Here is a 15,810-nt window from a genome sequence, read left to right on the forward strand (position 1 = left end):
GGAAGTAAGGGCAGCAGCCAAAGTCTGGTAAATGTATTATAGTTATTTGGAGATTTTACCATTAGACATTGCATCTTGTACTAGGAGAAGATGGAGTCGTTTGTGTGGTAATCTCCGAGTTTGTGTAGACACAGTGATGCTTCATCTGCAGTAAGCAAGGAAATCTCCAACCCAGTGAATGCCACATGTGAATGAATGCCTACATTTCTTATGCTTCAGTAAATAGGCAAAGGCGATCTAAAGGTGGAGCTTCACTTCAAACACAACTTACTAACATTTAAATCCCAAATTGCTGCATATATAATTAAGCTTTGCCCTCGTCACACATAGTAATTCCCTGTTTAATACAAATTCGCACCAACCCATCCCCATCGAGGTGTGGTCCGTGTGACAGTCCCAAGAACATTGGGACTGTTGCCAAGTATCCGATGGTAGGATGTGTAGAGATGACCTATTCAGTTGCTGCGGTCCTTTTTTTTTTTCATGTAGGAAAATATAACACAAAAATGAATTTGTGTACTTTATAACATTTCTACTATATAGAAATATCCTATATCATGAAATTTTGGGAAAAAATTTCAGAGAAATTTTGGAAAATATTATACCTTTCCAGTGCTGTAATGTGTACCAACAGATAGCACCACTGCATTGGCCAGTTCTCCAGTTACCTTTGACGTTTGGCAGATAACAGTTATTAAAGGGTTATTCCTAACTTATACATTTATAGCATATCTACAGGCTATGCCATAAATGTCTGATAGATGCAGGTCCTAGCTCTGGGACCCACTCCTTTATCGAGAATGGGAGTCACCTGACCCCTGTTTCAACTGGTGTGGCGGCTACAAGCTGGCGGTTCCAGGCAGAGACTAGTGAAGAGGGGGCCACACATGCGCAGAGATCTCTCCATTCTGTTTTCGGGTGACCCCCATTCACTATATAGGTGCAGGTCCCAGAGCCGCATCTATCAGACATTTTATGGCATATCCTGTGGATATGCCATAAATATCTAAGTTGTGAATACCCGTTTAAAATACTTGAGTAAAAACTTGGAACAGAAACCAAGATACCGCTATGACATTAAACCGTTTCATGCCACTTGGTTTTGACTAAACCTTGACAAGCTTTTTATTATTCTGCACTGTAATAACAGTATAAAGCTAAATCACGTGGTTCACTGAATGTTCTAGATACCAATATGATAGCAGCACGTGCAAGAGTTACTTGTAATATGACTTCTGCTTCTCTTCCTCCTTTATCTCCTGTGCGGTATCCTATAACAGTTCATCCTACGTCACCAGGTCGTTCTACCTTCATTAGCAATTAATAACACAACCAACAATCAAACATATTGTACACCAGTGTGTCCGGCTCTAAACCGGACCTGATCATATTGATGTAGATAGGCCAATGGAGGGACCCAAGGAGTAAGCAGAGGGGCTGTAGGGTGATTTGCTGTATTAATTTGCTTGGGTGCTAACTGGGACATTGTTATTGGGAATCTTCAGTGTTGTAAACAGGGGCACAAATAGAGATGGGGGGACCCTGTAGAAAATATTAAAATGGGCCCGTCTTGGTGCTTGTTAACACTACCACAACTCTAGCCATCAGGGACAGAAAGACTTGTTTCTTGTCTGCCCCTTCTTCTTTCCATGAACCTTGGTTGATTCCCCACAAGTCTTTACTAATGTTGTAGGACCAGTCGAGAGGAAATCCCTGCACATGTTCTCACCACTCATAAAGTAAGGCTCTGTGCACATCACGTTTTGGCCCTACGTTTCGCATGTACATCAAGAAAGCTTCTGATGTACAAGCTAAACGTGGCCATAGGGCTTCATTAGCTGGACGGAGGCCAAATGAGTGTCCTTTTGGCCTCCATCTGGCCATTATGAGTAAATATTTTGCAAAAAAATAAGTATGGCATAGTGTAGCAGACTACGCTATTCTGTCCCACTGAGTTCAGTAAAAAGACTCACGCGTAAAAGGTATATATTTTATTTTAACATGGTAGCCTATGGGTGACGGATGCCACATGATGGCATCTGTCACAGGCATCCGTTAAATGGATACGTCGTGAGCTCTTCAATAGCTCTGGACTATAACATGCTGATACTTTTTAGGAAGATTTTGGCCTCAGTCAGGCTGGTATACATTGGTATACCTTATGTTTGGAGAATGGAATAGCGTAATAGACTGCACTTTTCCATCCCAAGGGATCCTACAAGAAAAGTACACCTTGCGGTTTACTTTTTTTTTAACAAGTGAGCCAATGGGTGTTGTATAACATACGTCAAAGGTATACGTTTAAGGTATGCGTCATGGGTTCTTCAATGGCCTATCATGACATATACGGTTAAACGGATACCATAAGGCTGAGTTCTCACATGCCAGATACACTGCGTAATAGCACGCAGCGCATCCGCCCTGTGTGCTGCAGGGAATTCCGGGCGAAAAAGCGCACCAAACTGTGGTGCAGTTTTTCGCGCGGAATGTCTGCTGCAAAAAACTGCAGCACTTACCCGGCAAGCTAGCAGACTGGCCTCCTAGGATGCCGTCTAATGCCAGGAGACTGCTACAGCCTGTGATTGGATGCAGCGGCGGTCACATGAGATGAAGCATTGTCACAGGAGGATGTAACACAGATTCCTAGGTAAGTTTAAATATTATTTTTGTTTTCTGAGTTCCGTTTTTTTGCGGCGGTTTCGCTGCGAATCTGCCGCAAAAAAACGGTCGGTGTTATACGAACCGTATGTCGGAGGTATTTCCCGGACCAAACACCCTGCAGGGAGCCGGGCTCCTAGCTACATAGCTGCGGAAAACTGTCCCGTACCAAAAACATGATTACAGTATGGGACAGTTTTTCCCGCAGCGAGGCAGGGATTCCTAGTGTCATAGATAACAGCCGTCACCCGCTGAGTATGGAGCGTGCTCAGCCCTTTCCATACTTCCCCTTAACAGCTGTCCTGTACTAGTACGTGACCTGTCGTTAAGGGGTTAAACATACACCAAAACCTGATGTGCACAGAACCTAAGGGATCCATCCAACCTAGTCTTTCTGCCTTCTCAACTTTCTTAAGCAAGGTTGATAATTTTGCTAGTCCTAATAGTTTTGATTTCTAGCTTTCCCACTCATCATTATTACGACTGTATTCCACACTACTGTATTGTTGCTCAGCCTAAGGCCCCATGCACACGAACGTAAAAACGCCCGTAATCACGGGCCCATAGACTTCTATTGGCCACGGGTACCTCCCCATATGCTTACGGGAAGGTGCCCGTGCCGTTGAAAAATATAGAACATGTCCTATTTCTTTTTAAATCAATCCAATTTTATTGATACGAACACAGAAATAAAATAACACATTGACATTCACATTTACATTTTCCAACATCGTATACAATAGTTACAGCATATCCGAAAAACTCCAACATCCCCCCTTTCCCCCCTCCCCGCACAGCCCCTCTCCATATCTCCACCCTTTGTTTCTAGTACCATTCCTGGTCAGAGCACATTTCTCTTATCAAGGTTCCCCACCACCCCTTCTTTGCTCCAGTCTCTGTCCCCTCAAGTTCCTCAGACGACTCTCGCCCTTAGTCTGCTCAGTTCAGGCGACAGCACCTCAGGACAGGACAGCCATCTGCTCCATTGTTTCTCCAAATTTTTTTCCGTGCCCCTTTTAGAAAATATCTTATGCTCCATCAGGATATTATAATTCAACATTCCTACAATTTCCCTCATCCCTGGTGGCTCCGCGTCCAGCCAGTGTTTAGCAATGCATTTCCTTGTTTGATATAATATTTTGGCAATTGCCATTCTGTCACTCTCCAATTCTCCCACCGCTCCCAACACCATAACTTTAGGGTCTGCCGCCAACTCCCGACCATACACCTGCTTTATCAGATCCAATATTTCCCCCCATATGGTCCTCAGGGCCTCACATGACCAAAACATATGCAATATGTCCGCCTTCTCCGTGCACCTAGGACATTTAGCATCCGCTCTAATACCCATCTGTTTTAATACCCACGGGGTGCGGTACACTCTATGTATCAGAAAGAGTTGTGATCTCCTCTGCGCCAGACTGAGTGATAAGTGGCATGTGGACGCTAATATCTCCTCCCACTCCTCCTCTGTCAATGGACCAATATCCTGTTCCCATTTTGCTTTTACCAGCACCATCGGGTTTCCCAAGTGTTTGGACAGTAAGCTCCTGTACGCCATTGAGATCAGGCCTTTGGTCGTGTCAGCCCGTCCCACATACTCTAGGACCCCAAGAGCACAGACCGCCAGGTCCACTACATGCGCCTGTAGGGCATGACGGATCTGCAAGTATTGGTAAAACATAGTATTCTCCAGTGAAAATAGGTCTTTCAACTGCTGAAATTATCTCAGCCCGTTATCATCATACAGGTGTTGTAATCGCCTAACCCCTGCCGATCCCCATTTTTGCATGCCCTCTAATTGGTATAGTTCCCACAAGACCGGATTATACCATAGGGGAGTATATTTGGTACACATTCCCACTCCCAGGATCTGTTTGCATTGCCACCATATTTTATGTATCAGGAGTAATGTTGGTTTGGCACTCGCCAATCTCTTAAAGGTATGTGCTTCCAGACTCTCTAGTGGGTTGAGTCCTCCCCCCAAATATGACAATAAACGTGCGCTGGAGCCCCATGTCTCTGTGTCCTCCCACCCCTTAAACTGTTGGCTCTGGGCAGCCAGATAATATATTCAGGCATTTGGCAGTGCTACCCCCCCCCCCCTCCTTCGTCTTTAGGCAATTGCAATTTCTCCAATTTAATCCTTGGAACCCCTTTTTTCCAGACCAGATCCCGAAAGAGATTGTGCAATCATCTGAACCATTGCTTAGGTATCCATACTGGGGAGTTATGAAGGATATATAAAACTTGAGGCATACGGATCATCTTGATTAGATTAGTCCTCCCCAGAGCAGAGAGCGGGAGCCTGTTCCAGGCATCCACCTTATGTTTCACCTTGAGCAGCAGTGGTAAAACATTCAAAGACATATAGTCTTGGACCCTAGCCGTGACCTTAACCCCTAGGTACTTAAATTCAGAGACTATCGGAATCCTGGGTCCCACTCCAGTATCTACAATATTCACCGTGTCAAGTGGCATCAGAGCAGACTTGGTCCAGTTAATATTCAATCCCGAGAACTTCCCAAACCTTGTGATTGTATCCATTACTACCTCCAGAGTGTTCTCAGTGTCCGTCATATATATATTAAAATATCGTCTGCATATAGTGAAATTTTTTCCTCCATTTCCCCATATTGCAAGCCTCTTATGTGCTCCTCCTGTCTTATGAGGCACGCCAATGGCTCTACCGCCAAGGCGAACAGCAATGGTGACAGTGGGCATCCCTGGCGCGTACCCCGGGCCAGTGAAAATCTCTCGGACATTGCACCATTCACCTGTATGCGAGCTGTAGGGGCCACATACAACAACTGTACCCACTTCACGAAGTTAGGGCCGAATCCCATCTTTTCTATTACCCGCCATAGGTACCCCCATTCTACACAATCGAACGCTTTTGCGGCGTCTAACGTTAGCACAGCCCTCCCTCCTTGATCATCCGGTGTCGCCTGAAGATTTAAAAACAGCCGCCTGAGGTTGACAGCCGTCGATTTGGAGGGCATGAACCCCGCTTGGTCTTCATGCACAACATGCTGTACCACCCTATTGAGCCGCAGCGCCAATATCTTTGCCAAAATCTTAACATCCGATGTCAGCAAGGATATTGATCTGTAGGACTCCGGTAATTGACTGTCTTTCCCCTCTTGTGGCGCTAATTCCGTCCCGTATTCCTTATAGATTTCCCCTGGTAACCCATCTGGACCCAGAGCTTTCTCATTTGCCATATCCCTTATCGCTTGTTCCAACTCCTCCAGTGAAATAGGTGCCTCCAAGCTTTCACGGTCCTCCCGGCCCAAGGTAGGCAAATTAATGTTTCCCAGATACTCGTCCAATTGCTGTGTGTCATAATGCACTTTGGATGTGTATAGGTCAGTATAAAACCGCTGAAACATTTGCAAGATTTGCCCCGTGTCTGTCTCCACCCCCCCTCCCCCCTAAGGCCATGAATGAAATTATTACTCCCATGCGGCTTTGCCATCCTATCGAGTAGTCTCCCCGCCGTTTCCCCTTCTTCATAATATTTCTGTTTAAGGAATAATCGTTTATTATCCGCCATTGCTAGTTGGTGATTCTTTAACAACGTCTGTGCCTCCACCCAATGTCTAAATGTCTCCTCGGACCCCTCTTCTACATGTCTCCCTTCTGTTTCTGTCACCCGATCCTCTAAACTTTCTCCCAATTGCCTAGATTTAGTTTTTATTCGTTTAATATGTTGAATGAATACTCCTCTCAACCATGCTTTCATGGCGTCCCATAGCACCCCTCGCGGCACTGACTCAGTATTAAAATTGAAATATTCTTTAATCAAGTTCCGTATTTCCCCGCCATCCATCAATCTTAGCCAATACGCATTCAACTTCCAATTCCCGGGGTTCCTGGTGGGCCTTACACCCACTTCCAGCGTCACCACCATCGGAGAGTGGTCTGACAACGCCCTCTGTAGATATTCAATTTGCGCTATGTACGGCACTGCTGAAGCTGAGCATGCTACCATGTCTATTCGTGAAAGAGACTGAAATGTGGACGATGCACACGAGTACTGCCTCACCCCTGGATGTTTATCTCTCCAAATATCCAGCAAGCCCAATTCTTCCATTAATCTTCCAAAGGCAGTCAGCTCACCCCTTTGCCCTCCCCTCCCCTATTAAACCTATCCAACCCTTCAGACATCACTGCATTAAAATCCCCCATCACAATTAGCGGTACCTCAGGCCACATGGAGAGTTTCTCCATAACTCGTTTAAGTACAATGCTAGAATAAGGCGGAGGGATATACAGCACTACTAGAATACACTCCCAATGATATATAGTACAGTGCACTCCCACATACCTCCCCTCCTCATCCGAAAAAGACGAATGACAGACAAAGGGAAGACTCCTGTGTATCAGCAAACTCACCCCCCTAGAATAAGTCGTATGAAAGGAGTGAAACCCATGTGCGATCCACACTCTCTGCAATAAGGATACAGATTCTCTAGTCAGATGCGTTTCTTGCAGCCCCACTATCAGGGCATTTTGCTGTTTAACCCAGTTAAAGATTGCCTGTCGTTTCTTAGCTTCCCGTATTCCCCTGACATTCCAGGATAGACATTTAACCGATCCCATCAGGCGCCATATCTTTGAGAAATCTGTTACTATTCCATCCTACTCCAGCCAAGATATTAGGCCGTGCGTTCCCTCCCTCCTCCCCTCCCCCCCCCAACAAAACCTCCCCTCCGAAAAGGGTCAGAGCGACATGTACTGTCTCTCCTATCCAGCAGAAACGCACCATAGTGCGAACTTTTGACATGCCCTATTGGCATCTCCCTTTGAACCATTTAACTTTCTCACCACTTCCAGAGAGCGCTGGCTCCCACTGCTATTCGTATGTAATAAACAAACCCACACAATCAGCAGAATTTACAGATACATGAGGTACCCAGTAACAATCCCACAATAACATTGCCATCAAGTGCGGCCACTCTGTTAAAAGGATACCACCCTGCTGTGTTTCAAACATGGGTGTTCACACACCGGAGAACTGCATAAGAATATATAATGTGCTACAGTCCCGTAAACGCCAACATGGCTCCAGACTTCACCGCCCAGGCGGGCTTTCACGCATCGTCTTCTCCAACCGGTCTCCACAGCCGTGCCTCATTGCCATCCAGCCATCTGGCAGCCTCTCTGGGGTTCTCAAAGAATGAAGCAGTCCCGAATGCAACCACCCGCAATTTAGCCGGATACATCATGGAGTATGGTATGGACAAGTTCCTCAGACGCTTCTTTACATCCCAATATTGCAGCCGCTTCTTCTGTACCTCCGCAGAGAAATCCGGATAAAAGGATATTTTGGCGCCATTGATGGAGATATCCTGCCGTTCCCTTGCCTTCCTCAGTATCTTGTCTCTGTCCTTGTAGTGTAACAGCTTCACTAAGACCGGTCTCGGGGGTCTCCTCGGTGGTCCCGGCCTGGTAGGTACTCTGTGCGTTCTTTCAACAGCATATAAAGGAAACAGCTCTTCCCGGCCAAACTGCTCCAGCAGCCATTTTTCAAAAAACTCATCCGAGTTATTGCCCTCCGTTTTTTCCTGCACTCCTACCAACCGCACGTTGTTTCTGCCTAGCCGATTTTCCAAATCATCTGCCTTAGCCTGCAGGGCCACCACCGCCAAGGACTGAGACTGCACATCACGCCTGAGCTCCGGCAGAACATCTTCCACTTCAGACACTCTCCCCTCAATAACTGTGGTTCTCTCTGCCGCCACTTTCTGTAAATCATTTCTTAACAGCAGAATATCCTCCTTCAGGCTTCCCATCTGCCCAGTCAGCATAGATAAGATCGAGGAGTTCTGCTTCACCGCAGCAAGTATGTCTGTGAGGGAAGGCTCCTTCACCTGGTCTCTCCTGCTATGCGTTCTGCCTCCATCTTCCTCAACACGCCTGTCCCGCCGCTGACTCCCCAGCTCTTCCTCCTCCTCACTCACCGTGTCCTCTCCCAGCACGGAGTATCTGGAGCCCGATGCCATGCTGTCTGCCTTCCCACTGCTAGCCACCGGCGTCTTGCCTACTGCAGATCCGCTCGCACGAGGGGTTCTTGCAAATCTCTCCAGCCTGTCTGCTGTTTCAGACCGCATGTGCCTGCTCCTGCATTCAGTCTCCTCTGCGCCATCTTGTCTTCTCGGCCCCGGACTCGCCGGCGGCGTTTTTTGTTTCTTAGAACGGGTCATTGCAGCTGTGTTAAGCGGTATCGACTCCTCCAGCTTCCCAGCCTCCAGGTCGGTGAATATTACCGGGTAAATCAGGGATAATCAGTACTTTGAGGATGGATACAGCAGGAGCTCCAGCTACACACGTCCTCTTACATCTGCTGCTAGGCCACGCCCCCGAACATGTCCTATTTCGGGCCGTAATTACGGCACAGGCAGGCCCATAGAAGTCTATGGGGCTCCCGTAATTACGGGTGACTACGTGTGTGCACCCGTAATTACGGGAGTGTTGCTAGGCGACGTCAGTGTATAGTCACTGTCCAGGGTGCTCAAAGAGTTAAACGATCGGCAGTAACTCTTTCAGTACCCTGGACAGAAACTACCGATCACAATATAGATAAAGCTGTAAAAAAAAACAAAAAAAAAAACGTTCATACTTACCCAGAGCTCCCTGCTTCTTCCTCCAGTCCGGCCTCCTGGGATGACGTTACAGCCCATGTGACCGCTGCAGCCAATCACAGGCCAATCACTGGCTGCAGCGGTCACATGGACTGCGCGTCATCCAGGGAGGTCGGACTGGATGTCAAGAGAGTGACGCGTCACCAAGACAACGGCCAGGTAAGTATGAATTTTACTTTTGTAACGGAAAGGGCTGTCCCTTCTCTCTATCCTGCACTGATAGAGAGAAGGGCTGCCGATTACTGCAGTGTCATTTTGCAGCGAAAACATGCCCGTAAATACGTGTGACACCGGACCCGTATTTACGGCCACGGGTCCGTAAATACTGGTGCAATACGGGTCGAATACGTGTTACGCCAGTATTTACGGGTGGACAAAAATACGGTCGTGTGCATGGGGCCTAAGTGCTGTATACATTATATAAAAAATATATTGATAACCCATCACAAGTATGCAGGACAGCCTTTCCCAAAACTTTAAGGGTATGTGCACACACACTAATTACGTCCGTAATTGACGGACGTATTTCGGCCGCAAGTCCCGGACCGAACACAGTGCAAGGAGCCGGGCTCCTAGCATCATACTTATGTACGACGCTAGTAGTCCCTGCCTTGCTGCAGGACAACTGTCCCGTAGTATAATCATGTTTACAGTACGGGACAGTTGTCCTGCAGCGAGGCAGGGACTTCTAGCATCGTACATAAGTATGATGCTAGGAGCCCGGCTCCTTGCACTGTGTTCGGTCCAGGACTTGTGGCCGAAATATGTCCGTCAATTACAGACGTAATTAGTGTGTGTGCACATACCCTTAGACTGTTCAGACTTATCAGATTTACTACGGAATTCCTTTGTGGCCAGGTAGTGGCAAATTTACGCCAAGTCCGGACATGCCCTTCTGGTGTCTGATCAGTTCTTGGGTGATCTGTGTAGAACCGTGTGACATAATACAGACCCTAAACTACACTCACAGACAATTCATACCTATTACATTCAGTGACTAACAGGTGACGTTTTTTTCGGAGGCATTCTCTTTACTTTTATTCTTCATCCTGTCCAGACCGCTGTGACATTGTCTCATGATGACTGCCGAGACATCTTTGACCCAGCACTTCTGCAAAATTAAATCAGACCCAAAACTGGACCACTAATTTAATCCCAGACTAGACATAGAGGATCTGTCACCAGGTTCTAACATCTAACAACCAGTGTGGGGATCCGTGACGTGGATTGCGAGCTTGCGTTTTTTTGGCCAAAACAACAACTAATACCCGATGTTTTTTCATGGTTACTTACATTGTACATACTTTTTTTCAGGACGCGCCCGGGTCTTATGATGCTGGGATAGCCTGGTATGCGGATGTTTGGCACTGCATGCAGGGCAGCCCGCTCTCTTACAGTATGGGCACTATAAATAGGCTGCTATTCGGCGATATATGCTGTGCCTCACTATCCAAACACTATGCCTCCATGTTTTACACTCTACACTCACTTTTTTTGTTTCACTCACAGCCCTGATTTCTACACACTACACTTAGTCATGTCCCCTATACCTCACATGTGCACTATACACAGTACTTTATTATTTATTTATTATTATTACACATTTACTTCCATGCCCAACACACCACTCCCCTCAAAGTTAGTGGGAGTGGCAATCATTATTTAAACACACCTGGGCACTTCCCATCAACAGCATTCTCTGACCTGGTTGCGTCCTGTTTGGAACGGGTATTTTACCCACCACCTAATCTGTGAGTATGGCCTTTTCTGTGGTTTTAATTAGGTTCTAACATCCAACTCACATATATTACCTTTAGCCCGCTCCCTCCCTGTTTCCAATGCTGTTTTTCTTTTTGTTCTGCTCCCCCTGTTCCTGAGTAATGATGTTACGTACTTTAGGCGTCCGATATGGTAATTCTCTGTAGTTAGCCAACAAGGTGTGAACTACAGTGAATCTCCCTGGGTGGAGCCATCTTCACAGCCTCTGACGCTGTCCAATCAGCACAGTAGGCTTATATACAGGGCCCCAGCAGACAGTAATCTTATACTGTATAAAATTACTGTCGTCTGGGGCCCTATATCTAAGCATCATACATAACCACATGGTAAGCTTAGATACAGGGCCCATATGTGATACTGTCTGTTGGACCCTGTATCTAAGCCTACCACATGTGTTACTAATCGGTTTTTTTGTGTTTGTGTTTTCTTACAGGTTTGGTCGTTGGACTACGTCAGATTCGTGGACTACTTCAATGACGGCTTTTTTTATTATCAATAAAATGGTTAATAAGGGTTGTGTGGGGGGGTTTATTTCAATAAAATATTTTTTCTATGTCTTTGTGTTTTTTTTAAACTTTATTACTTCTGCCTTATTAATAGGTGCTGGCTGATTGACAGGTGCAGAGGCTAACACTAACCCTCAATTATTACCCTGGTATCCACAGCCACCAGGGGTGCCGGGAAGAGCCGGTAATATCAGGCTGGGAAAGGCTAGAAACAGCGCCCCCCCCCCCCCCTGGTAATGAAAGCCTGCTGCTGCTGTGTTGTATCTGGCTGGTTATAAAAAACCCACAGAATTTTAAAAAGAATAAAATAAATAATTGGAAAGGACGATGTGGGGTCGCCTCCCAATTTTCATAACCAGCCAGATACAACACAGCAGCAGGCAGCATTACCATGGTGGGAAGGGCCACCGGTTTTAGCCTTCCCCAGCCTAATACTACCAGTCTGCGGCCACCCCAGTGCCCGACGATCACTACAGATGGTCGGGTACAGGTTTGTACCCGGCTCTTCCCGGTACCCCAGGTGGCGGTGGGTACCAGGGTAATAATGGGGGTTAGTGTTAGCCTCTGCATCGGCATAATATTAAGCCCCGCCTTAGTCATGGATGCTGTCAATCAGCCAACAGCTATTACTAAGCGAGCTGGGCCCTATATCTAATCCTATAATGTGTGATACTGTCTGCTGAACCAATGTATCTAATCCTATCCATAATTTATAGGGTCATAGTGCTATAGATATGCTGTCTCCTATAAACGCACACATTTTCTTGGGGGGGGGGACACATATGTATTGGGGCTATTTCCCCTGACGCTTTAAGACCTTAGTGATGCCCCTGGCTGCTGGTGCTGCATTGTTTGGTCACTTTGGAGACCCAGCGATGCAACTGAAAGACGCGGGCCGTCGGCCATGAGAAGTTAGGGGGGTGCCAAGTAAGAACTTTTGCATCGGGGCCCGTGAGCCTTTAGCTACGCCCCTGAATGGGATGTTAGGACCTGGTGACAAGTCCTCCTTAAAAAATGAATTCTGTCCCCTAAATAAATTCAGATCCGCAAAAAGACACCTAAATATTAGATCCTCAGATTAGACCCTCCTATTTACCGCTCAAACGTCTCACACGTCTCACACACAGACGGTGCATACACTTCACCAAATAAGCACTAGATACACACACTACTTACAACATATCACTAAACAAGTATCCCACAGCGTCCCATGTACCTCAAGTGCTCCCCAGACTGCCGCCATCTCCAGACTTCTCCCCATGTATCCCCTCCTCACACACACTGCTCCCCATATACCCCACTCCTCACACACTGCTCTCCATATACCCCCCTCCTCACACACTGCTCTCCATATACCCCCCTCCTCACACACTGCTCCCCATATACCCCACTCCTCATACACTGCTCTCCTTGTAACATCCTCCTCACGTACACTGCACCCATGTACCCCCCTCCTCATATACACTGCTCTCCATGTACCCCCCTCCTCATATACACTGCTCTCCATGTACCCCCTCCTCACATACACTGCTCCCATGTACCCCCTCCTCACATACACTGCTCCCATGTACCCCCTCCTCACATACACTGCTCCCATGTACCCCCTCCTCACATACACTGCTCCCATGTACCCCCCTCCTCATATACACTGCTCCCATGTACCCCCTCCTCACACACTTCTCCCATGTACCTCCTTCTCGCATACACTTCTCCCATGTACACCCCTCCTCACATACACTGCTCCCATGTACACCCCTCCTCACATACACTTCTCCCATGTACACCCCTCCTCACAAACACTGCTCCCATGTACACCCCTCCTCACATACACTGCTCCCATGTACACCCCTCCTCACATACACTGCTCCCATGTACACCCCTCCTCACACACACTGCTCCCATGTACCCCCCTCCTCACACACACTGCTCCCATGTACCCCCTCCTCACATACACTCCTCCCATGTACCCCCCTCCTCACATACACTGCTCCCATGTACACCCCTCCTCACATACACTGCTCCCATGTACACCCCTCCTCACACACACTGCTCCCATGTACCCCCTCCTCATATACAAAAACGCAGTGTGTTTTTTTTGGTAGATGCGTAGAGATATTTAGAGACAATGTAGTTATGCACAACAATCCTGCTAAATTTGCAGCAGTTTTGAAGTAAAGATGCAAAAATATAAAAAAAATATGCCTGGGGCGCCCCCCTGAGCCAATCCAGGAGCACCAATGATAATCCGGCCCTGACTAGAAGATTCCTGGGACATTCACATCTTCTACATCCAATGTTGTGTACCTCATTCTGTGCACTTTTTGTAGGTGAAGCTGTAAAATAAATGTGTTTTATCTGTAAAAACTGTGCGACCAAGAACCGAATTACAATAATTTGCGGTAAAGCGGAGTGCGTTTTTTGCTGCCATTTTTTTTTATATGGTTTTTACTACGCATCCAAAAACTTCTCATGCATATGCACCCTAAAAGAAAAATCGCATTAAGAACTGCAGGTGTGAATACAGCCGTACCTATTCTCTAGTCCAGCACTCCTCCCTTCTGACCATAGGTGTTTTTAATTAGATCAGGAGACTGTCAGGTTCTCATATGTAGAGAAAAGACTGAGGCAACAGAAAGGTGAGCTGCTTGGCTTTTACTATGTTAGTGGGAAAAGATTGAATCAGAATGTGCGCTAATAAGGGTATGTTCACACGCAAACGCAAAACACGTCTGAAATTACGGAGCTGTTTTCAGGCGAAAACAGCTCCTGAATTTCTGACGTTTTTGCAAGTACTCGCGTTTTTCGCGGCGTCCATTACGGACGAAATTGGAGCTGTTTTTCAATGGAGTCAATGAAAAACGGCTCCAAAAACATCCAAAGAAGTTACATGCACTTCTTTGACGCGGGCGTCTTTTTACGCGCCGTCTTTTGACAGCGATGCGTAAAATTACACCTCTTCTGAATAGAACATCGTAATACCCATTGCAAGCAATGGGCAGATGTTTGCCGACGTATTGGAGCCGTCTTTTCAGACGTAATCCGAGGCGTAAAACGCCCAAATTACGTCTGAAAATAGGTCGTGTGACCATACCCGTACACGTATAATATGCCATTTATATTACATTAGGTCGTAACATCATGATTTCATGGATTCGCAGTGCGGTGTTATCCTATTGTGTAACATTGCTGTGTGCATGTTTGCTTGGGTTGCTTGATATTTGCAGCGGAGATCCATTCCTGTTATCTCTTAATAAATAGAAACGACACCCTAAAATAAAGCTGCAACTACCACACGATGGGCACAGTTCTCAATAGTGTGGGCATGATCAGTGCCTTTACAAGGTGCACTACATATATTAAAGTCGCACACACCTCATAGTATGCTAATTTTTTGCAACATACATTTGGCGCAACTATCGGCTTGTGCAATTTTCTAAAACGACTGGAGATGTTGTAAAATACTCTTGAATATGGCACAAGTGATTCATAAATTTGGGGGCTTCCACTTTGTGGGTGCACAATACACTTTTTTGATGCATTTCCTTTAATAAATGTGCCTCAGTAATAGTTGTCTAGAAGAGGCTGGACGCAGCTGCAGGCTTGAGGGAAGCCGACATGACCGTCCTGGTAGGGAAAGGGTTAATGTTAAGAGGTGAGGGAAAGGTGAAGGAGCTGAAGGAGGGACGGGGAGGAGCTAGGGGGGACGGGGGGGCCGTTACTGCGCTTCCCGCTGTTTCTCGGCATTGAGCCGGAAGCAGCGGGAGGAGTAATACACAAGAAGCAAAGCTCCCCGTTGCCCGGCTTTTTAGTATGGCAGAGGCCCTGATTTTAGAGCGGCTGCGTGCCGCTGCTGTGCACCACGGTCCCGGATGGCTGGAGGAGACCGTGGCTGCATTAACGCGGATCCCGGACGCCGTTTCGCCACGTCGGGCACGGCGTTCGGGGTCTGTTGTAAGGGACAGGCTCCCCTCCCCCGGCCCCCCTACGAGCATGGCTATGGCGGCGGGGGGGGAGTCGGCAACAACCGCTCCTGCGCTGGGCAGGCAGAGAGCGGTAGCAGGGGTGACGGCGATGCAGGCTGTGTCGACCCGTCCCTCTCGGCGGTCCCGACCTCCAGAGCGCCTGAGTCCGGAGGTAGTCCCGCGGACACGGCGTCGCAGAGGGAGCCCGATCCCGGACGCTGCAGGCCAGGCAGCTGGGAGGACCGCCCCTTCCCAGGC

The sequence above is a fragment of the Rhinoderma darwinii genome, chromosome 10 (assembly GCF_050947455.1).
Source record: "Rhinoderma darwinii isolate aRhiDar2 chromosome 10, aRhiDar2.hap1, whole genome shotgun sequence".
Classification (NCBI taxonomy): Eukaryota; Metazoa; Chordata; class Amphibia; order Anura; family Rhinodermatidae; genus Rhinoderma; species Rhinoderma darwinii.